Raw genomic sequence first — 24,853 nt, forward strand, 5'->3', positions numbered from 1 at the left:
ACCACTGTCACATCTGTGTATCTTCCCTATAAAAATGCACCGTTATTAACTGGAACCATATAAATAATTCTCAGTGGAGAGAGCTTTAATATACCACCTATGGGCTGGATGAGCAGTTTTAATTTGAATAATAATTATTTTCTTATTTTATAAAGAAGGAGTTAAACAGGAGAACCGTAAAATATGCAAATAAGCCACAAGAGAAGACTTTCTTTGTTGAATTTTATGTTGTAAGTGGTAACAGATGGTTACCTGTACCAGAGACTGTCTTAGGTTCCTACTTCTCACTGAGTTTGGCAGATGCAGGAAGAAAAAGGAGCATTCAGACAGCTTGGAGTGATTCTATTTATCCACTTATAAAATGCAGGTGGATGGAGAAAGAAAGCGTTAACTACAAAAGAGAACCATTAGGGAAAAAATTACTATGTGCCATTTAATATCCTGTTTAAGGGAAGTATGAGATCTTGGTGATATATTAAAATATCGACTCCAGGGAAGATGGTCTTTTAGATTCCATTGGATCTCTAAAAATTTCCTAGGACTTTCTTATTTGGTTTCTGGCTTTCCTGAGATACTCCTGGTATTCCACATATTAAAGGAATGCTAAATCTTAAACTATCTAATTTGAAATAAGTATTATCCTCCCACTTCTCATGGGGTATTAAATAAAACTGGTATTTTGATAGAACTCCACTGAGATCAGCTTCACACTTTTCAGCTCTTTAATATTCTTATAGCAGGTGAGTCTTTTTTTTAAGTTGATTTATTTATTTTTGAGAGAGAGCGAGCGAGGATGAGGTGGGGACAGAGAGAGAGAGAGAGAGGGGGTGGGGGGGGGGAGAGAGAGAGAGAGAGAGAGAGAGAGAGAGAGAGAGAGAGAGAGAGAGAAAATCCCATGCAGGCTCCACACCATCAGCACAGAGCCCAGTGTGGGCCTTGATCCCACCAACTGTGAGATCATGACCTGAGCTGAAATCAAGAGTTGGACGCTTAACCAGCTGAGCCACCCAGGCACCCATAGTAGGTGAGTCATCTATTCATTCATAGGATGTACTCCTGTAACCAAGGACACTTAAGAAAAAATGTTGACAAATTCTTTGAGTTCAAATTAATAAGTGAACCAGACTGACTCAATCAGATAAAATGCATAATAGTTTTCATCATTACAGTGAAAGGTCTGGGAGCATCTTTGTGTTTATGAAATATCATTATAGAACAGTAATTTCTACAGCAATAAAACAGGGATAAAAGTATAATTTTCTATTTTTTTCTATATAAGCATTAAATTTAGGAGTTTTTCAATTGTATTAATGCGGAAATTAATGAACATGTTCCCCAACATCAAATTATCATCTCTTCAGGCAAACAATTTTGTGTGCATATATATCTTTTAGAGACATTTTATACATAGGCAGACAAATATGTGTATATTCTTTTTTAAAGAATTTTGTTTTACATGTATTTATTTTTGAGAGACAGAGAGACACAGTATGAGCAGGGGAGGAGCAGAGAGAGAGGGAGACACAGAATCTGAAGCAGGCTCCAGGCTCTGAGTTGTTAGCACAGAGCCCAATGAGGGGCTCGAACTCATGACCATGAGATCATGACCTGAGCCAAAGTCAGATGCTTAATTGACTGAGCCACCCAGGTGCCCCAAATATGTGTATATCCTTTAATCCTTTTATTATATGCAAATGGTAGCATTCAATATAGACTGTTCTGTACTGTGTTTTTTGGACTTAACAATATACTTTGGGGATCCTTCCATATCAATACATAGAGACCATCCAGTCTTTGTTTATGGAAACATTGTATTCCACCAGTATTAACTAGTACTGTGGAAGCACATTTAAGTTATTTCCAATATTTTGCCATTACAGATAGTATCTGTTGACTTTAAAATTATATGAAACTGGGGCACCTGGTTGGCTGAGTCAGCTGATGGTCCGACTTTGTCTCGGGTAGTCTTCTTGCGGTTTGTGAGTTCGAGCCCCACATGGGCTCACTCCTGTCAGCCTGTCAGTGCAGAGCCTGCTTTGGATCCTCTGTCCCCCTCTCTCTGCCCCTCCCCTGCTTGCGCTATTCCAAAAATAAATAAATATTACAAAAATAATACCAAACTATTTATTAAAAAACCAGATTTGACTGACTAGTTTTGCTTATTTCTCCTTCCTATGCCAATTCTCTGTGAGTAGCAAAATGGTAGAAAAAGGGAAGAAAAAGGAAAGATGCAGTCTCAGCTAATCAGCTTTTAGATAACTGAATATCTTCCTCTTTTTTGTGTGTGTGATTAGTAAAGCAATAATTTCTGGGTAGGCTCAAAATAATAGACTCATTACATCATTACTATTTTTATTATTCCTATAAAAGTTATATTTTAGTGAGAGGAAAAGAGGAAAAGGAAAAAAGCCCAAGAGGTACAGAGTTAGTTGGTGGAAGGAGCAGATCTAAAATCTGGTTTTGTTTTAAAAAAAAATGTTTTTTTAAGGTTTATTTATTTTTGAGACAGAGAGAGACAGAGCATGAACAGGGGAGGGTCTGAGAGAGGGAGATACAGAATCTGAAACAGGCTCCAGGTTCTGAGCTGTCAGCACAGAGCCCGATGCGGGGCTCAAACTCATGGACCGCGAGATCATGACTGGAGCCGAAGTTGGCTGCTTAACCGACTGAGCCACCCAGGCGCCCCTAAAATCTGGTTTTATGTGGCCTGAGAAACTACTCACGTAATCAGAAGAGAGGAATCTGAAGTCGAGCCCCAGGTCTGCACAGGCCTTAATCTGTATGTTGAAGGAGACCACCATCATTTTCTGTGACAACATTTAAGCATGCACTCATACACAGCTCTATGTGAGAAGATTCCCAAAGCAAGCCAGATGGATACAGCGACTCTTACCAGGACAGAGATAAAGCAAATGCAAATTGAGATATACCTTAATTTACAAATGGGGGTTTGGTAAACTGTGTTTTAATGTTTATTAAATTTTTATAAATTGTATAATTTTACATGAAGATTTGTTGGGAGAAAACAATTTTATATTCCTTAGTTTACTTTTGGGTATGACCTTCAGATTTCTATATTTTCAGCTGGCTTTATTTAAAGTGAGAATAACTGTGGGGGCACCTGGATAACTCAGTGGGTTCAATATCCGACTCTTGATTTCAGCCCAGATCATGATCTCACGATGGTTCGTGAGTTTCAACCTCACGTCGGGGTCCATGCTGACAGTGTGGAGCCTGCTTGGGATTCTCTCTCTCAACCCCCTTCCCCATCTCTTCCCCTGCCCTGCATGCTCTCTTTCTCTCTCAAAAATAAATAAATTTTTAAAAAAAAATCTTAAAAAAGTAAAGTCAAGATAATTGTGTGTGTATGCACATGTGTATATTTGCTTTGTCATTACTTTAAATTTAATTTTGAAATAACTTCAAACTTGAGAAAATTTGCAAGAACAGCAAAAAAACTTTTCTATGCACTAGTGATTTACCAATTGTCAAAATTTTGCTACTTTTGTATTTTATTATATATATACGTATATATATATACATATATATATATATATATATATATGTATATATATATATACCTCATTTGTTTTTCTAAACCATCCGATTAACTTGTAGACATCTTTTGTCTCTAAATATTACCAATGTATAGTTCCTAAGAACAAAGATAATCACTTACCTAATGGCAGTGCAATGATCAAAATCAGGAAACTTACATAGTAACATTATTATTATTTAATCCATAACCTAACTCATATATTTCCAATTGTCCCAATAATGTTCTTTCTGCATTATATTTCCTAGTTCAGGATCCAGGATGACATACACATTTAGTTTTTACATCTCTCTGGTTTTCTTTAATTTGAAACAGCTCCTCAGCTTTCCTTTGTTTTTCTGGATGCTGCCATTTTTTAACACTATCTTTTAGTTTGGGTTTGTCTGATATTTCCTTAATATTAAATTAATTATGCATTTTGAGGGGCAAGAATATTGCAGATGTCTTTCTCAGTGCATAACATCAGAGGCACATGCTATCATTTTGTTTGATTATTGGTGATGGTAATTTTGATCACTTGGTTCAGGTGTTACTACCAGGCCTCTCCCCTCTAACGTGACTATTTCCCATGGCTATTAATAAGTAATCTATGGAGAAATTCTCTGAGATATATAAATACCCTATTCCTCACTAACTTTCACTTTCTAGTTTTAGCAACCATTGATACTTCTAGCCTGAATCAATGTAACCACAATGGTTGCAAATGATGATTTTCTAATCTAGCATTCATCCTCATTCATTAATTGCCATTCTACTGTAAAAAGAGCTTTTCCTTCTTATTCATGTAGAATCTATTTATTTATTGCCACTATGAACTCACTCACAGATTCTTACTTATTTTATTCTTTTAAAGTTTACTTATTTATTTTGAGAGAGTAAGCATGAGTTGGGGAGGGGCAGAGAAATGGAGAGAGAGAGAATTCCAAGCAGGCCCTGCACTGTTAGTACAGAGCCTGAAATGGGGCTTGAACCCACAAACCGTGAGATCACAAACACATGAACCTGAGCCAAAGTTCACAAGCTTAACCAACTGAGCCACCCAGGAGCCCCAGATTCTTATTTTAATACGAGTTGTATTTCATTATTATTACTAGTTACTCTGTTGCTCAAATTGTACTACAGTTGGCCAGTGGGAGTCCTTTCAAGCTGGTTCCTGGGTCCTTCTGACATGTCCCTATCATTTTTTTGAGCACTTCCTAATATGCTGGCAGGAAAAGATGTTTCAAGGCTCATCTTGTTTTTCCTCCACCAGCCCTGAAGTCAGTCAGCCATTTGTTCAAGGAGTACGGTTTCCTTTTAGTAGGAAAAGAGATTCAGAAGCCAAAATCTTGGTGCCATATGTGCTCATTGCTACTGGGTGCCATTGCTTCAAGGCCCTTGTAATGAATGGAACTAGAAAATATTTCATGCTTTAAAAAAGTCTTCATAAAAATGGTCCCAGGGACTTATATCATAAAGTTATTCCTTTTATGTCAGGTTTTGCTATGTTGAGAACTGGTTCAGGTGTTTTAGCATTTGGGTCTATGTTACACTTGATTTATATTATAATTATATTGACTACTAAACATTATTACCCCAGATAGATTTGATAAAATCTCTGAGAAAAAAGGTCATATTTTATTTATTCATTTTAGCCTCAAAGCCCATCAACGCTCAAATCACATAATAGACAATCTTTGAAAATTATATGACATCTGGGATTTGCTTCCCAAGAATCCACCATGGGGGAAAGGAATATAGATGTAATAAAGATGGCCATGAGTTGATGACTCTGGTAGCTGTCACAGGGGTTCTTTTTTTCTCTACTTTTCTCTATATTTGAAATTTTGCATAATAATAATTTTTTTAAATATTTATTTTTGAGACAGAGACAGAGCATGAATGGGGGAGGGTCAGAGAGACAGGGAGACACAGAATCCGAAGCAGGCTCCAGGCTCTGAGCTGTCAGCACAGAGCCCAACGTGGGGCTCGAACTCACGGACTGTGAGATCATGACCTGAGCCAAAGTCCGATACTCAACCGACTGAGTCACCCAGGTGCCCCAATAATGAGATAATTTAAATGGTTATCAGGACAACATGGATCCTTCTCTAGGGCATTATGCTAAGTGAAATCAGTCAGACAGAAAAAGACAAATAGTATATAATCTCTCTTATATGTAGAATTTTAAAAAAACAAAACAAAACAAGCTCATATATACAGAGTGGTGGTTGCTAGAGGCTAGGGTGGGAGAAATGAGAGAAAGGGTGGAAAGGTTAAAAATACATACACACATATGTAAATAAATAAATAAATGCAGAAAGTTCAAATCTGTTCCTTAAACATAATAAGCACATGGAAATTTCAGTTGATGTTCATATTTTAATTTATTCTCACATACAAGTGGCTTGAGAATACTGCTCTAGTTCTATGTCAGGTTTTCCTAGATACCCTTGGCCTCAGACATAATGGAAAATTAATGACCATAATGCTACACTGTTCTAAAATCTGTTTCTAGAAGCTCAGTCTTCTAGTTATTTTTTCTGGAATCCCAACAGATGACCCCAAATATAATAAGAAATTCCAATCTCTGGCTACATTGTTCTAAGTACATGTGACAGGAATAGGGCAGGTTGTCATTCCCAGAAATACATACAATAATTCCTTTCCATCCTGTAGTAGCTAACAGAGTGGGGGAAATGTCCAACAAATTCACATTTATTCAGCATGATATTTTGATTAAGAGATTAATAGATGTTCAGCTCCTGAGTGAAAAGAATCCATGCTTTTTATAGGAAGGTTTCAATATATCCCTAGAATATGGGAGCAAGGACTAAAAATTATTCTGAAGAATATGGCCATGATCTTCCCTTGGCATTTCATTTCAATTTGGTTATCCTAAATTAAAAAATTCACTTTAACCCCATAAACATAACTGAGGCTTTACAAATGTTGTGATCATATAAAAATTCTCCTCTGACTTTATGGCTGTTAGAATAATTTTCCGGTTTACTTAAATCTCTCTAGTTTTATAAACATGTTTTTCTGAAGGAAGTTAATAACACTGTTGGTCCATATCCTTCTAGATATCATGGTCTAGAGCTGCACCATCTAATAGGATAGTCATTGGTCATATGTGGTATTGAGCACTTGAAGTAGCACTTGCTGATTCACGTTAAGATATTCTCCAAGCATAGGGGCACCTGGGTGGCTTAGTTGGTTGAGCGTCTGACTTTGGCTCAGGTCATGATCTCACAGTTTGTGAGTTCGAGCCCCACGTCTGGCTCTGTGCTGACAGCTCAGAGCCTGGAGCCTGCTTTGGATTCTGTGTCTCTCTCTCAGTCTCTCAAATTAAATAAACATTAAAAATTTTTTTTAAAAAGATATTCTCCAAGTATAAAATACACAGCAAAATTCAAAGAATAGAAAAAGAATAAAATATGTCATTAACAGTTTTCTAGAATTGACTACATGTTGAAATTATAGTATTTTGATATAATAGATGAAATAAATATAATATTAAAATGGATAGAAGAGATTATAAAATAGTTTTCTTGGAAAGCTATTACATAACAGTGATATGGAAAAAAAAAAAAAAAGAAACCATTTAAAGGCAACCAAGAAATATTCCCTTAACTGAATGAAACAAGTTTCTGCCTCCCCTATGGCAAAATTTCTTCATTGGTTTGGTGGCATGGAAAAAACTCATGGTACTTGGATTACCAGGAACCAGAGGGTTGTATATAAGGTTCATGTGAATGCCTCTTCATTTAAAATTTAAGAAAAAAAATGCTTATAGAATGCTCATTTATTTATGAATTTAATTTTTCAATACATTTTGTCTAAGGGACTTGAAAATATCCATGGCTTTAACTGCCACACCACTAATCTAATCATCTTAGAAGCACTAACTTGAGACACACAAAAAAATCTGGATAGTCATTCTGAATATACACTTATGATATCAGAACAACTCCTAAAAAGTTAAATAAGATAAATAGGCCTTAAAGCTTCTTGGACAAAGACAAACCCCAGTATTTTGCTTAAGAAATATATGAAGATGACTTTCCTTAACAGCTGAAGTTGCTTTCTGATACTTAAATAACTGACAGTCACAATAAAAAAATGGCAAAGTACAAAGCTGCAGTCATTGAGATATCCTACTTTGGGGGAAAAACCCCACTTCAGACAGATATATTTACATGCACACACTGCTCACAGATGACAATGGACATTCTCCTGAGGCTGTTTATTTAATAGAAAGTCTTGGCTTATAAAGCATGCCCCTCCTTCTCATTAGGAAAACTGACATTGATATTCTTTATCAACAATATTTTAAGAAAGTCTTTTTTGAATTATGAGGGTTTCCCCACCATACATCTGAGCTCACTATCTTACCTAAGTAGTAGATATTTTCTGTCATGTTTAAAAAGCATGTGTCTGCTCAGTTTTACTGATAAGGAAATATGCTAAAGTGACCAAGAGCGGTCAATTTAGATGGGATTTAAGGCCCCAAATAATTGTTTCCATAATTTAGGCACCAGAAAGAATCTTTGGGATTACTGGATATAAATGATAACCTTTTAACTAATGTTGATTCCAAAGGTGCATTCCTTACTAATGCTAGTGTGAAAATGCTAGTGAATTCTTTTCTATTACATCTGGGCACAATCAGAATGCTAACATTTTGCAGCCTGTACATTATAAATAAATAACAGACCAAATAACTTCTTCCTGCTGCCATGTGCATATATTTTCTCCAGACAAGAAGTGGTGCATTAGCACATATTTGTCTTTTGGCTGCAGCCTTTTTTCTGAGTTCCTGGACATACTGGTGGGACAGTCGAAAAAAAAAAAAAAATCAATGTTGTGACCACCAGGAAATTATCTCTTGATGGAGCCTTGTGTCTGTAATCATGAGCATCCAGTCTTGCCAATTTCACTGGATGATGATGCAAATTTACTTTTTTCTTAAAATGTATTAATGAGTCATTAATGTAAGCAAAAGAAAGCATGGCACGGTGAATAATAGCCACCATATTTCTTCAATCAAACATCCATACTTTGTGCCCGTTTGTGGTTTCAAAGATCTGGATTAAGTAACATGATTCACATCTGAAAAGGCTGCTAAAAACTGGATTTTGGTTATCAGTCGGTCACACATAAAACAGCTACTTTTGCACTACATTCTCACATTTAGAAAAAAATGAAATTGCTTCCTCTGAGACAGGTATATTGCATACTTGACTTCTGAATCCTAAAAGCAATTCATGGAAAGAATAAAATTTAGATGGATAAGAACAGGGCTAAGTCACCTCATAATTCTCAATATATCAGAGATTTTCATTTAATTCTGATCTGTCAAAGAGGCACTTTCTGAAATTCATTAAGCTTTCCAGTTTTCCTGTGGACTATTTAGAATGCTCCTATCCTAATATTTGCTTTCTATATTATGGGGTAAGAATTTAGGGTAGGGCAGCTGAGGGGCAGTAAAGGTTTTGGTGTAGGTAAGTTACCATTAGAGCTCAACTTAGGAATTTAGGTCTTGTAGACAGTGTTTGCTGTGGAAGTTTTACAAGTATTAGTCATGACCTTCAAGCAGATAACAGCAAGCTCTGTGATTTTCAAAGGGGATGTGGGAATGAGGGTTTTGATGGAAGCTTTCCAGAGCTGCAGCTGCTGTACTTGTGGGTTTTTCATTGGTTGTCACTTGATAGAGGTAGGGCGGGAGGAACAATTCTTTGAGGGCAAGTTCAGACAGCGAATAGTTCAAGGCTGCAGGCTGCCTAGAAACTGCAAGCAATGAATGGACACACAAACCGCAAATATTAAAAGACACAATTGGTGTGAGTTTTCACGGTTTTAGGGTACTGAAATTATTCTGTTACTGTACAATAACCACACCGAGTAAAATGAACATAAAGTATGGATAGTCAGCAACATATTTGAGGATGGGTTTTCCAAATTCGGTTTTGTTTTGTTTTGCTAACATTTCTTACCATGGCAATGGTACAGTGGAGACAGCATAAACTTTCATGTCAGGGAGACATAGATTTGGCCCTGCTACTTTGTGTGTATGTGACTAGGCCTCAATTTCATCTTCAAGGAGAATAATAGCGACCTTGCAGGGCTGCTGTGGGAATGAATGGGGTTATAGATGTTAGGTGGCAGCAGATAGTGGCTGTTCAAAAAATGTTTATTATATTATCATTATCATAATAATTAAGACTCCTTTGTTATAAGTAACCACACTACCAGTTATGCAATTATTATAGGTGAGTTGACCTACGAAACAACAAAAGCTGTATTCAACTGCATGTAAATCATTCACACTGTTTTAATAAATGGCCCTTTATGATTTTGAGTTTATGGGAGTTTAAAAAATTTTACCAATATAGCTTTTATGTCTTAAAAACAGATTTTTATGGGTTCTTTCACCACGCAGAAGACATATTCTATGAGAGCTTTACAACGACATGAAATAGTTTGTGCTAAGGAGGAATATGGCTAACTGCCTCCTCCCTGATTCAGACAAGCTTCTCAATGATTCACTGATAACGAAAACCACCAGCTGCCATTACTAATAAAATGTCCTATTGGTTCTGCATACCATATGGGAAACTCCAAGTCACATGTCCTTTTCTAATTTTTGCTTTTCTTCTCAAAGGCCAGCTAAAACCTGCCTTTCATAAATTTTAGGACAGTAAATCAAAATAGAGAATGTGGAATTTGACCTAGTACCAACTCAGCTTACCTAAAATAGAATCAAGAGTCAGGGCATCATCCATCTACTCTCCCTGCATACACATACCCATCAGTCATTTCCCCTACCACATTTAAATCATCTGTCCTCAGGTATCATATTCTGTGTCTTCACGTTTTAACACCTATGGTCTTCTCAGATTTATTCCTCTAGGGCAGGGGTTAGCACACTATGGCCAGTGGGTCAAAATGTGGTCTACAGTCTATTTTTGTATAGCCCATGAGAATTATTTTTACATTTTTAAAGAGTTGGGAAAAAAAATAAAAATTAGAGTAATTTTTCATGATACATGAGAAATAAAATTTAAATTTCAGTGCTCATAGTTTTATGAGAACACAGCCCTGTTCATTTGTTCATGTATTTCCTATGGCTGCTTTTGTGTTATAATGATAGAGCTGACTAGCTGCTATAGAGACCGCAAGGCTGGCAAAGCATAAAATATTTACTATCTGACCTTTTACAGAAGTTTGTCAACACTGTCCTAGGGGGTCTTTCTCTTAGGATAAAATAAGGCAAATACACAAAAGATACACTGCCTAATCTCTCTATCGAGCCAGCTTTGGAAAGGAAAGAGCCCAGTTTGGCTTTTCAGTAGGGGTGGAATGAGACCATAAAATAAAGTTAATTCACACAGGATATAGGAGAAGTGGGTCTCAGGTTTTGTTTTTATGTTGGTTCTAGTCCTGTAACGTGGCTTCTCTCTTGTTGGGCTTTCAGTTTCCTTCATGTTTGAAAAAAAGGCTCCTTCACTGCCTTAACTGGATCACTATTATAATACATGAAACCCTCCTGCCATCTCCCCCCTTACTCCACGTCCCAAATCAATCCAGGGCCAGTGCAAACGAGGGGAATGAGGATACTGGAAACTTTCCCATAGGACTTCAGGATGAAGTGTGAAACCCAGTTTTAACCTTTGGAGATGGGTCCCCAGTGTGACCACATATCTACTATAATGAATAATTCATCCTAGTCTCCACTGGAGAAATGGGGTACCTTAAGGCATATGAGACTGAATCACTTGTTTTCTGGAAATTCCCTATTATAAATATGACTGTTAAGCACATAGTTTTAAACTGTTTTTTGTCTGGTACATTACCTTTTAAATTATAGCAGAAAAAAATAAGCTCTAAAATTGGACAATGGGTGGAGATGGGATGGACCAAGAGATAATTTTCAAAATACAGTAGTATGCAGAGATTTTCTATGCACACAGATATTACCAGTTGGCAAATACGTTTCTTTCTTTCTTTTTTTTTTTTTTTTTTAGAGAGAGAGAGAGACAGCCCATGAACATGGGAGAGGGGCAAGGGGAGAGAGAATCTTTTTTTTCTTTTTTTAAATTAATTGATTTATTTTGAGAGAGAGAATGACAGCACGAGTGAGCAAGGGAGAGGCAAAGAGACAGGGAAAGAGAGAGAATACCAAGAAGGCTCCATGCTTTCAGCATGGAGTCTGTCTTGGGGCTCAGTATCACAAACCAAACTGTGAGATCGTGACCTGAGCCAAAATTAAGAGTCAGATGCTTAACTGACTGAGCTACCCAGGTGCCACAAGAGAGAGAATCTTAATTAAGCAGGTTCCATGTTCAGGCAGAGCCTGATGCAGGGCTTGATAGATCCAACAACCCTGGGATCATGACCTGAGCTGAAACTGAGAGTTGGACGCTTAACTGACTGAGCCATACCAGTATTGCAGCAAATACATGTCTAATTAGAGTTACTATCTCATGCATTTAATAATGTAATACCAACCTATAAATTCTCATTTCTCAGCTAACAATAGGCTATATATAACTGCACAGTAAAGAAATTTTATCATGATTTACATTAAAAATAATTTAGCCCTTACTGGGTTGCAGATTAACCAAATACTTTTAACATTCCGAGTCCTTGCTGTATAGTAGGAAAGCTGACTGATTTCGATATCATGGATCTCCCTTTCACTATGTAGCTAATTTGTATTTGTGTGGTCATGGAAGACTAGTTATTGGGTTTCTGTCTAGTGTAGAAGGTTAAATTGCCTATGGGTACAATGATTACTCATCATTCCAAGAGGTGAACAGAGCTTGGAGTCTTGGCCTGCTTTTTGGTCATACTGAATTACTAATGCACCTTTGGAACAGGTGTTCTCAGAGGGAAAACAGGTTCTGAGAAAAGACTAGAGTGGATAACACATGCATGAATGAGAGTGAACAGTAATTTTTGTAAGTAGAGAGGACAAATAGCTGATTACAACTGTAATGAAAGGCATCCAAACTCATTAAAATTAGAGCTGGTAAAACCCTTAGAGAACTCTTGAGTACAAGTTTCCTTCATGGAAAATCAGCATGCATGTCAGGTAGCCATTGTACAGCTTTTGCCTGGTCACTCACTCATTTCTGGTGGCAGAGAGCTCCCTTCTTCACCCAGGCCAGCTTACTCCATTGTGGTACAACTCCAATGACTACAGTCAAAAAAATGCCCAAGAAAGTATGGAAAAGAATATTTAGCTAGAAAATAGGAGTTCCAAATCCCAACTCAGTCCTACATTAATTCTAGTTGTGTGACATTGAAAAAGTCTTTGGTATCCTCTGGGCTCAGTTTCCTCATCTGTAAAATAGGGTCTCTACGGTCCTTTCCAGTTCTGACTTTTCTTCTTCTCCTCCTCCTCCTCCTCCTTCTTTTTTTTAAAGATTTTATTTTTAAGTAATTTCCACACCCAACATGGGACTTGAACTCATAGCCCTGAGATCAAGAGTCTCATGCTCTCCCAACTGAGCCAGCCAGGTGTCCCTGAATTTCTCTACTTCTATAATTTCCACTTAATGCTACTGAAAATCAGTTGTGAGAAAGCTGCAAAGAGCTGTGAAGTTTTTCTTCTTACAAATTCTCACTTATGTCACAGTGTACTGCCTCTGAATGTTCCAGGACTTTCTAAACTTAGACCTAACACTTGGTCTTTACCTCAGCTTTCCAGATTACTTATAGCTTGATTATGTTGGGCTATTCATATATCAAATATTATCATGTCCCAGAATCTGCCTTTTTAGTCACCAGATGGCCAAGGTCAAGCTACAAAATCCCTCTAAGTGGCTCAGTTTGGATTGCCCAATTCTGGGCAAATCTCAGTAATGTTTTACTGTTCTCGTATGCTGAACTAAAAAAGCCTTGCTCTATCTTCTACAGAATGTTAGTAAACTGCTCAACATTTGATTCCTTTTTATGATTAGAATACATAGGCCAGAATAAACCATGAGCTCAAGGATAAGTTACACCTATCATAAAAACTGCAATTAGTGTACCTTTGGTATAGTCTAAGTATATATAATTATTTTTTTAGAAGCAAATGCTATACATTTCAATGTGATAGTAACTTGGCAAAGTTGCAAATGCAACAGTAAAATGAATGACCATTTAGCATTTAATGTATGTAACTAAAGTGGATACAATTAAAAAGACTGAATGTCCCTGGGGAACATTACTTTATTAAACAGTCCTCATAACCAAAATCTGTAGTGTTATGTAACTAAAACAAAACTTATTTCCTGTACAAATAAATACATTTAGTTATTTTATTAAGATATTTTAAAATAAACTTACATTTTAGTTTTAAATATGAAAATAAACTAGTTTTTTCCCAGTCATTTAAGCACCTCTAACCCCCCACTTTTTTTTTTAACAAAAGGAAGGCAGTCTGGGTGCTGAAATAACTGCTAACAAAAGACTGACTTGGTTGAAGAACATCCCCAGGATGTATATATGTCAGACTTGAGTAAAAAATTATATGAAAAAAATTACCACTACAAATAGTTCATAGTAATGATTCCTGAGTCTTCCATTGGATTTTAATAACATCCAAACTCCTTGCCTTGGTCTGAAACACTTGGCCCTGTTTACCCCTCCAACGTCTTTTCCTACCACTTTCCCCCCTTTCTCACTACTCTAGTTTCACTTGCTCTTTTCCAAGGTGGACAGGTTTTTTCCACCTGAGTGTCTTTACATATGCTTTTCCCTCTCCTTGTATGCTCTTCCTCTTCCTCATTGCTTATCTAACTCTAAACCCTGTGTTGGGGAGAAAGCAAATCATACTGTTTAAATGTTTCCTACTTTTCAGAGGTTTAGAAGTTCGCTCAGGAGGCTGAACTAATTTAAATAACATTTTCCATATTCAAAATATCAATATACTGGAAAAACTGTGTTGTGGCATAAAACAATAAGCATACACTAAAGTTCAGCAGAGTGAAGTAGAAGGAGCCAGTGTGTAGGAGTGGAGTGGAAGAGTTCTTCAATGGTTTCCTGAGCAGGGCAGGTGTGATGATGCAGCCACGTGCTTGTCTCCAAGCTGCTAGGTACAGCTGGGGAGGTGCTTACTCTTCTTTTTGACCCTAGGTCAAAGAGGGTATAGGACGGATTTGGCCCATTGAAGAGTTCTGCTCAGTCCAAAGTTGAAAAATTGTTTTTTTTTTTTTATGATTTATTTATTAAGTATTTATTGAGCACCTACTATGTGAGGCACATTTCTAGATTCTAAGTATATACAGCAATGAAGAAATATACAAAAACATTTGGAACCTATATTATAATGTGGAAGATAGGTAGCAAACAAGAAAAATATGTAGCATATAAGATTTTGGTATGTGGTGAACAGAAAACAAAGTCGAGAAGGGCAGAGGAAGGGTAGTGTATGCATGTGTGTATGGCTACCAGCTTAGATAGTGTGGCTAAGGAAGGCCTCATGGAGAAGATGACATTTGAGCAAGGGGTTGAAGGGGGTGATTGGGTCTTAGAGATACCTGAGAAAGATCATTCCTAGCAAGGGAAGAGCAAAGGCAAGCGTCATGATGAAGAAATGAACAGGTGAATCCAAGGAACAGACAGGAGGCCACTGTGGCTGCAGAGATGAGGTCAGAGGGCCTTTATGGGACATTGGGAAGACTTTGGACTTTGCTGAGTGAGATGGGAAGTCTTTGGAGGGTTATGAAAAGAGGAGCAACACGATCTGGCTTATGCTTCAATAATATCCATCTGACTGCAGGAGAGAAAGCATGGAAGGGAGACCAACTGGGAAGCTACTGCAGCAATCCTGGAGAGAGAGAACAGTGGTTTGGGCTATAGTAGCACAAAAGAGATCTGTAAAAAGTGATCAGATTCTGAATATATATGAATACATATGGAGGGTAGATCCAATAGGATTTCCAGATGGACTAGATGTAGGTTTTGAAAGGAAGAGATCAGTCAAGGACAACTCCAAGGTTTATAGTTTCATGTGTAAGAAAGAAGTTGCTAACATTTAAAATCGGGAGACTTAATAACCGAGACTTCCAGCTTCTCTTAAAACACTAGAAGATATGGTCAAATGTATACTTGTATTTTTCACAAGACAAAAATCAGCTGGAGATGGGAAGCAGCTTCCCCCTGGAGATAGGACACTGGCCCTTTGGAGCGCTCTCCCTGCTGTCTTATACCTGGCCTTTTAGGTAGTAGACAGCTGTCTATCACTGCTGCCTGATTGCCATAGGGCAGCTTGAGTTTAAGACCCCTGCCCAAAGTTCTCTCATAAATTCACTGTCTTACAATACAACATAAACATACCCATAAATTCTGACTAAAGAAAGGAGGGTTTTGACAAAGTATTTGTTTCTAAACGAGTATAATAAGGGCACCTATCATTCTAGTTTTCCCCTCCATAGTGATTTGACAACAATCTGAGACAGAGGTCCACCCTCTGTCCTCCTTCTCAGTGAAAAGAGAAACCCTAGAAGAAAACCCTCTTCTGCATATTCTGACTTCATCAGGTCTAAATCCCACTCACTTGACAGTCTGTGTCCCCACTAACCAATAGTGAGGTATGGCACCTGGACCATATCGAGTCCAGCACCATTTCTCTCTATACCCATGATCTGTAAACAAGGGTGCTCTGAGATCTAAGTCGGTACCAAGGGACACTGCCTCCAGGCTGGTGGTATCACCAGCAAGATTGGTGACTGGCAAATTACTTCTTTTCTCTGGGCTTCTGTTCCCCATCAACCAAGAATGGAATTGGACTATAGTAAGGTTTCTCCAGATCTAATGTGTGAACAATTACCTTGCTCTAGGTGGTTATTCAGCTTCACTTACATAAGGCTCATTGGCTTAGAATAAAGTGCTTGGTAATATTATCCCTGTAGAAGATCTGTTTCCCTTCAGCAAATAAAAATAATGTATACCCAAATATCTTTTCTGTTGTCTGTAAGGAGCTCAGTTAAATGCAATGTTCAATAATAACAAAACTTTTTACGTCAGGGATTTAAGTACAGCATTTCCCCCCTTCTTTCATATTCATCCTAATGGTTTTGATTTTATTTTTAACTGCCCAGTTGTAGGTGTATTTTGACTCTAAACAACATCAAATATTTTCTGAAAGGGGGTGAAGCAAGAGGTAAGCACTGGACGGATGGGGCAAGATAAGGAAAGTGATTAAAAAAATCTTTCCAACTTGATACTAGAAAAGTCAGCACATATGGTTTGTGAAAGAGATCATATAAATATAAACCTTACAGTGCTGCCTCAACCTAAAAGCGACTTTGTCTGAGGTCCACACCCTTTAACAATTTGTTTTTAGAGGGACAAAAGCAGCTATGAACAGTATGGGGCTGTGGATGGATAAGGAGGACAAGGCCTACTGAAAAATTCTTCCATGCAGCATCTCTCTTTCTTATTAATTATGGTCATTTAAAGACAAAAGTGATAGATTTCATAACCTACATTAACTCCTTCTAATAAAGAAGGATCAGTTTTGATATCAAGAGGAATTTAAAGACAGACGTGCGTTAATTAGTAACATAAAAACTATGGATAAAGTATCTCTATATATTTGCATTCATAAAGGGCCAGGGTATCAGTGCTCCTCTGGTACCATAGGAAAACTCTGGCTTGAGAGTGAGGACACCCAGCTTGGCTACCAACCGGTCTGACAACCTTGGGCAAGTCATGTAACCACTCTGGGTCTCATTTGCAAAATGAAGAAAATGATGAGAGTACAGATTCAGAAGTTCTCATAACTGAGCTCCACCTACCCAATTCTGTCCTTTTGTTTAGCTCAGGACTGAGCCCACACATACTGAATCCTAGAGGCCAGAAGGCTATTCTCTAGTGTGCACCATGCACTTCTTCCAACTGCTTCAATTATGTTTGTTCCCAAACCTGTTTATGCCCGTTGGACTTGTTATTGTAATCATATAATTTAATCAAATACTATATAGAGTGATGAAATATGACAGTGAAAGGCAGGAGTTGTTTGTATGTAAAAACATTGAGCAGTTTGAGAAGAACTGATAAATGCAAAACCCTTAAAACAGCTATCAAGGCAGGTACAAGTTAGATAAAGTCTAAAAAGAATGGAAAATAAATTGTTGAAATCTAGAAAGATTCCTTCTAACGTCTTAATGCGACTTTAACAACGTTGAAAACCATAGAAAATGCAATCATTAAGGTATAATTAATGCAAGAAAAATGTTAGGAAATTATAATCAGCAGACCTATAATCAAAGAAAAGGCCTTGGCCCCACATCAAGGCTTCTACTGTAATGGGAGGGAAGTGAGAACCACAGTAAAATGTCACAGAGGCCCCATGCTCTTATTTAAAACCAGATGAAACAGGCAATGATGACACTGAAAGAACTTCCCAGGAAGAAGCTAGGGAAGGAGAGGGAAAGTGGAGGATGGGGTTAGGGTTGTGGGAAGGACAGGCAGACAGACACACAGATATCACTTTTGACAGTCTGGCTTGCCCCTGCCAGTCTATCAGCAGAAGGGAGAATGAATCCATTTCTGTGGAGGATTACAGGCTGGTCTCAAAGTTCCTAAGAGGTAAACGTTTCTTTAACTATTAGAGTTAGTAGTTAAACTCTGCCCCTGCATCCTCAGAGTGTGTGTGTGTGTGTGTGTGTGTGTGTGTATATGTATATGTATATGTATACATACGTATATATACACACACACACACATACACATATACACATATATGTATTATATACACAATTGACAAATTGTTTAATGAGTAATAGTATATGTTGAATTTACCTGGGCAAAAGACATTGAAAATGAGAACACAGGATGCTCTGATTCCGTGAGAGTAAGACATACAGAGCATGAATAGTCCCAGGTAGAAATAATAGTTTTCAATGGCAAGACCAGGCCTGTAATTTTCTGCAGCACACCATGACATCATGGTTTATATGAGGCCAACTCCATAAATCAAGCTTTACCTAATTAAAGATTCTTCTGGAGATCTACATTATTAGAGCAAATAATTAAAACTGCCTAGGCAATAATACAAGCCAGATCTGTTTACAAAAGTGTTCTCCCTACCCCCAACTCTTTTAGTCTCACTACCACTTAAAGATCTTTCACATTTAGTAAATTATAGACTTAGAGCATTTCTTTTAGTCTGACTTCACTTTCAAGGAATTCTTCAATTAACTTTACGTTGCTTTAAGCTGTTCATCCAACGAGAAAACAATCTGTGGTTTCTGACTCCTTCGCGTGCCAATGGCTGCCATCCATGTTTGACTTTCAGACACACTGTCTCTTGAGAGCCAGGCTCTGTTTTCATAAAACCAGCCAGTTGTCATAGCATTTTGACAAGCACTATAGAAAACAAGGAACAATACTCTGTGGTGGCTAAACTGAATTACCACTGCAAGGGTGACACTGCACTGGGGCGTACATGACACCCACACCCAGCCGCCTGGCCTGAGCCAGAAGGTAACACATACTCCACTTTCATCTGTGACCTTTCCATTTTCAGGCACCATCTCTTCACCACCAATTCCTTTCTTTCCCCCTGCCCTCTTTTTCCCAAATGGCTAAAACACCCACAACTCGTGGAAAGGTGTGGCTACTCTTAACAACAGGCAAAAATGCCAGTGAAAATCTAGGAAGCCAGAGATTACACTGCCTTTGCAATGGTTACAGTGCATCTAGTATCAGATCTTCAGCCAAATACAGTGTAATGAAAAAGCATGAGCTCAGAGGTGGGACCTCAGTTCAAAACCGAACTTTCTCAGAATCTGGTGTAGCACCTCAGTTCTCTGCTTCTTCAGGCTCACGCACTGATTTCTGAAAAAGTGCAAATAATAACGGGGCAGTGGAAAATAACAATGAGAATTAATGGTGGAAATGAATGATGCGTTTGGATGAAATATATTTTTAGATTTTCTATCTATTATCCCTGGGTCAGACAGAATGGAATTTCTCTCCCTTTCCTTTCACCTTTGCTTAGCCAGTTTCTGAGTGTCCCTCACCTAAGTCCATCCTGTGGAAGCACCTGTGAACTCAACAGAACAATAAACTGAGAATGATATTTTGAAGGCCTCTTGGATACTCAAGCCCCAATATAAAATGCATATGCAGGTTTTCAAAATTCATGCTTATTGCTATTCCTGTTATGGGTGTGCAACTGTTGAAAATACAGGCCTTTCCAAAGCAATGCAATGAACACTGGCAAAGCCATGGCATAAGCATGCAGGCAGAGCTAGGGGAACTAGAACGAATGCACAGGCTGGGTGAGCCCAAAGGCTGACAGTGGACTTGGCACTGGTTCAATATGGGCTGGCAATGAAAGGGGGACCAATGGAAGATCTGCTCTTAGAACAGAACTGTGCCTTGACTCCCCTCTTAATGCTGTTACTGCACCTGAATCAAAAGATCTGTAGGATTCTTGAGAGATCCAAAGTTACTCTAATATCATTCTTTTCCCTTGATCTTCCTCTCTATTTTATTTAAAATACCTATATGGGGGCGCCTGGGTGGCGCAGTCGGTTAAGCGTCCGACTTCAGCCAGGTCACGATCTCGCGGTCGTGAGTTCGAGCCCCGCGTCAGGCTCTGGGCTGATGGCTCGGAGCCTGGAGCCTGTTTCCGATTCTGTGTCTCCCTCTCTCTCTGCCCCTCCCCCGTTCATGCTCTGTCTCTCTCTGTCCCAAAAATAAAATAAAAAACGTTGAAAAAAAAAAATTAAAAAAAAAAATAAATAAATAAAATACCTATATGGATTTGATTATATGCTTTGTTCCCAAGCTATTGCACATTTTATGTGGAAAAAGAAAATAGTATTACTATGTTTATCTTGTGTCTCCTCCCTTCTTCTCTCCCTTCCTTTTTCATTCTCTGTCTTAGACAGACAGACAGACAGACAGACACATACACGGGTGTAGCATGCAGGCTATTCTTCCTTCTCCATTAAAAAGATCAGAATTTCATAAAGTATCGTTCTTTCTTTAAACTGCACATCACTGTTTACACCGACCTATCTTTATGTCTATTCTCAGACTTAAAAAAGACTAGCAACCAAGATACGTAATATAAAATTTACTAATTCTTCAAAACATTGCTTTATGGAGGGCCATAATGGGGTCATAATGCTGATCTTGCTTCCAACTCAGAGCTCAAGACGGCTGTTCTCCTGCCTCTTTGTTCTCTCTGGGCCTTAGATTCTCTGAATAAAACAAAATGTTATAGAAATTTTCTCTCCAATGAGGCAGTTTTGAAATTCTGGGAGGAGTTCTTTCTCTCCTGAAGCTTTTTGCATAATCCTGTGTACTATTAGTTTATTTCTTGATGTATAGGTAGTAAAGATGCCTAAGTTGGAAGGAAACAAGGAACCAAGAAGAATATAGTTGAGGACACAAAAACTTAAGTTCCACTTCTTAGCAACTCCAAAGAATGAGCTTATTATGTATAATGAGAGTTCTGGAATGTGTCACCAGAAACGCAAGTGGTTTTAACAGTTTGTTTGATGCCCAGAATGGCAGTGACACTGAAATGACTATGTTCTCTAATTTTCTGGTGAGAATGGCAAGCTGGGGATCCAAAGTTGAGATCCCCAACTTTGGGGATCCTGCATTAGGATTTGAGGTCTAGGCAATGAAGAAAGATCAAAATTATTCATTATTAAAAAAAAAAAAAGCCCTTTTTTAAAAAAGATTTTTTTAAAGTAATCTCCACATCCAGTGTAGACCTCGAATTCATGACCCTGAGATCAAGAGTCTTATGCTCTACTGACTAAGCCAGCCAGCCTGCCCTAAAACAGTTCTTAGTAATAAGTAAATAGCAACATGCTTACTGGCTTTGTACTTTAAATAAAATCATTAGAAATAAATGTTTTAAAAAACTTTAAGACTATTTGAAAACATATTATCAGTCATTATTAATTTTTAACCTGCTGTTCCTTCTGGTGAGAGTAGGATCTGAAAGGCTACCTTCCTGTCAATTTATAGCTCTGTCTTTTAGGCCTTGGCAAAAGATTGTACCCTATCTGTAGCTCTCAGAGAAGAACGGCCCAGAGCAATGCTGGATCTCATGTGATCTATTTCAGACCTTCAAAATACCTAGAACCTAATGAATTGATTGTTTCTAAGCCCATAGCATCTATCGTCTTTTGGAAGTTCAGTGATTACAGAGAGAATATTTTGGTTTTCTAGTGTAAACTTGTACAGATTTTGAACTTGGGGAACTTACAGCTTCTGGCTGTAAACTTGTCTTCTACTAAGAAACCACAGCACTAGACCATAAGTGAGAGGATCCAGCTTTTAGGAAATCTGCAACTGATTTATTTGCAGAATAACAAAGTGAATTGCAAAGAATGACATGAAATAGAAAATGGTGTGGGAGTAATAAAATATATGAAGATACAAAGGTTTTAAAAGATTGCAAGGAAATGAAGACATTAAATGCCACAAAATTTTAGAAAACAAAATTATAAGGTATATGATATGCCAGAAAAATTGTTGATTATAGTAAGGCTTTCCAGGGAGTAAAAAAACTTGCATGGCTAATTTCCCGAGTGATTACTGAATCAGAGATATTAATTAGAAAATAAAATTGCAGACGTGCCTGGGTGGCTCAGTTGGTTGGGCATCCGACCCTTGGTTTCAGCTCAGGTCATGATCTCATGGTTCATGGGGTTGGGCCCTGCATCGGGCTTTGCACTGACAGTGTGGAGCCTGTTTGGAATGCTCCCTCTCCCTCTCTGTCTCTGCCCCTCCCTTCTGCCCCCCCCCCCCCACTATCTCAAATAAATAAGTTAAAAAAAAGAAAGAAAATAAAATTGCATATAATATATAGAGATTTCAAGTCAGTTTTCTTGTGCCACACTCCTCCTAACCTCAATCTCATGGTAGCCACTTCCTCTAAAAAACAAAGAACTACTGCAGCTTTCCAGAATTCTCTTCCATAAATTCCAGGTGAATAAAAAAAATTAAATGAAAATAAGCCATGAAGTTAGATGACAATATAAGGAAAATTCTTATTCCTTAATGTTGTGATAACAGCTTGAAGGAAAGATTATAGAGTGAATCACACTCTTAGGAAAAGATACATCAGCTTACATTTATATACAGTTTAAAGAGAGAAGACTTTTAAATAGAAAAGGGAAAGAGTCTTTTAAAAGACTCTTTTAAACGGAAAGAGTAATTAGCTATATTCAAGAATTCTAGAAATAATTTTAGAGAAAAAAAGATCTCATACTGTCTTTATAAGGAGACCAAAATACCACAATTTAACTTTTAATGGTAGATAACCCAAGGATTCTCGTTTCTTCATCAACTGACTCTTCAAAAAAGATGTCAGTGTACATGCTGCTGGTAATACAAAGTGCATACAGAGGAATTTCGTTCTTTGGTTACTATGGTGCTTCCTCTTACTTTTATTTGGTAAGATGGATGCCAGGTAGATTTAGTACATAAATAGGACACAGGGTTGAAGAGGCTAAAAAGGTGTTGAAAGGTGTGAAAGGATGTGATGAGCTAACTAACAGTTGCTAATGGTGGTACAGGTATGATTAACATGGTCTTGGGAGGTGCTAAAAACCTCATCCAGCTTTACTGCTCTAACCGGTACCACAGCCTTGGACATCTTTGCTCATCTAACACATGAGTTCTTACAGCTCTGTACTGCATACACCCTGGGTCACACTTCTCTCCAGCACTGAATTCATTTTCAGCTAAATTGAAAATTAGAGCCATATAATTTAACAAATATTTTATAAATGCTAATTTTTAATGATAGACATTTTAGGACACATCATTTTGACAAAGGAGAATATCAAAATGAGCCTGCTATAGAAGTTTCTACTAAGAATTCTATGGTATATTTTCACAAACTGAATTTGAAAAATTAATAAAAATCCATTATAGGTCAAAATTAAACCAAATCTCAAGCAAATGTAAAATGGTTCATAAGAAAGCTATGGACTATAATTAGATGGAAAATTGCTGATTAGTATTTCAAGACAAAACTAACTCTCACTTGGTCATTGGATAACATAGAGTGAGGTGTTACAAAATCTGAATCTGTTTCTAGAAGGATTATTAGAAGGACTAAAGAAGGACTATTAAGAAAAGGGATAAAGGAAATGTCTGCTTTATAAGTTTATAGCAACATTTCATGTATCTAAAATGTTAGAAGAATTCAAGAGATTTTAGAAATAAGCAAAAGGATAAAAATGACTCTTGAGAGGCCAAAATCTACAAATTTCACAGACTTCACATAAGAGCTTCCTAGTGTGCTCTTATTTGAATGTGTATCCATAAGGCTAGTTATTTTAGTTTCCTGCTCACAGAAGAGGGTGAGGGAGGGTCAGCGGGACATACTCACAGGAGTTTGCCAGTCCTCACAGCTAGGAAATCAGAAAAACTATAAAAAGCTGACCCAAGAGTCCCAAAACACAGCAGTCAGCAGCTGTTTAGTACAGTGGTAAAGAGATGGTGAAGTATCCAAAAGGGCCTGAGAGGATCATCACATACAGGAGGTGCTAAATAAACACTTGCTGAAAGGAAGTGAACTCAATGATGACCTGGGGTCATCAAAAAAGTTTAAATTATGATCAGCATGTTCTTTAAAAGAAAAGAAATGGAAATATTTTAGAACAATGTTCATCTAAAATAATATATATTTTTAAAGTTTTGGAGATTGTAACAGTATTAGGGGAAAAGCCTCCATGTATTGAGAAAATTTTATTGTCTAAAACCAACAGGGAGTCTGGGTGGTACAGTCTGTTAAGTGTCTGACTTTGGTTCAGGTCATGATCTCGCAGTTTTTGAGTTTCCGCTGTGTGTCGGGCTCCGCACTGGCAGTGCAAAACCTGCTTGGGATTCTCTTTCTCCCTCTTTCTCTGCCCTTCCCCTGCTCATGTGCTCTCTCTCTCTCTCTCTCTCTCTCAAAATAAATAAATAAACTTAAAAAAAATAAAATAATCTTTAAAGATTCTACAGAGTGGAGGTTTTCCTACAAGTATCATCATAACTTATTTTTCTGAGTATATTTAAACTTTTAAACTTAATCATAAAGTGGAAGTATGATAAAACAATAGCTATATATGTATACTATGTATATATGTATACACACACACACACACATATATACATAATTTAAAGTAAAAGAAATTCTTCCAATACAGATTTTAACTCCATTAACTACAGGACATACTTCCTCCTCAAGTAATCATTTAAAAAAAAATTTTTTTTTAATGTTTTATTTTTATTTTTGAGAGAGAGAGAGACAGAGAGAGACAGAGTGCAAGTGGGGGAGGGGAAGAGAGA

General features: G+C 37.5%; 2 protein-coding genes and 1 non-coding gene across 5 annotated transcripts in view; 1 reads left to right on the forward strand and 2 right to left on the reverse strand.

Annotated features, from left to right (window-relative positions):
- Window positions 1–24,853, reverse strand: part of CMSS1 (cms1 ribosomal small subunit homolog) — a 383,233-nt gene that overhangs the window by 148,261 nt on the left and 210,119 nt on the right. The window lies entirely within an intron of this gene.
- Window positions 1–24,853, forward strand: part of FILIP1L (filamin A interacting protein 1 like) — a 304,022-nt gene that overhangs the window by 74,955 nt on the left and 204,214 nt on the right. The window lies entirely within an intron of this gene.
- On the reverse strand, window positions 12,993–13,065 carry TRNAK-CUU (transfer RNA lysine (anticodon CUU)). Its single transcript has one exon. It is a non-coding gene; the product is annotated as a tRNA-Lys (tRNA).

The sequence above is a fragment of the Neofelis nebulosa genome, chromosome 5 (assembly GCF_028018385.1).
Source record: "Neofelis nebulosa isolate mNeoNeb1 chromosome 5, mNeoNeb1.pri, whole genome shotgun sequence".
NCBI lineage: Eukaryota > Metazoa > Chordata > Mammalia > Carnivora > Felidae > Neofelis > Neofelis nebulosa.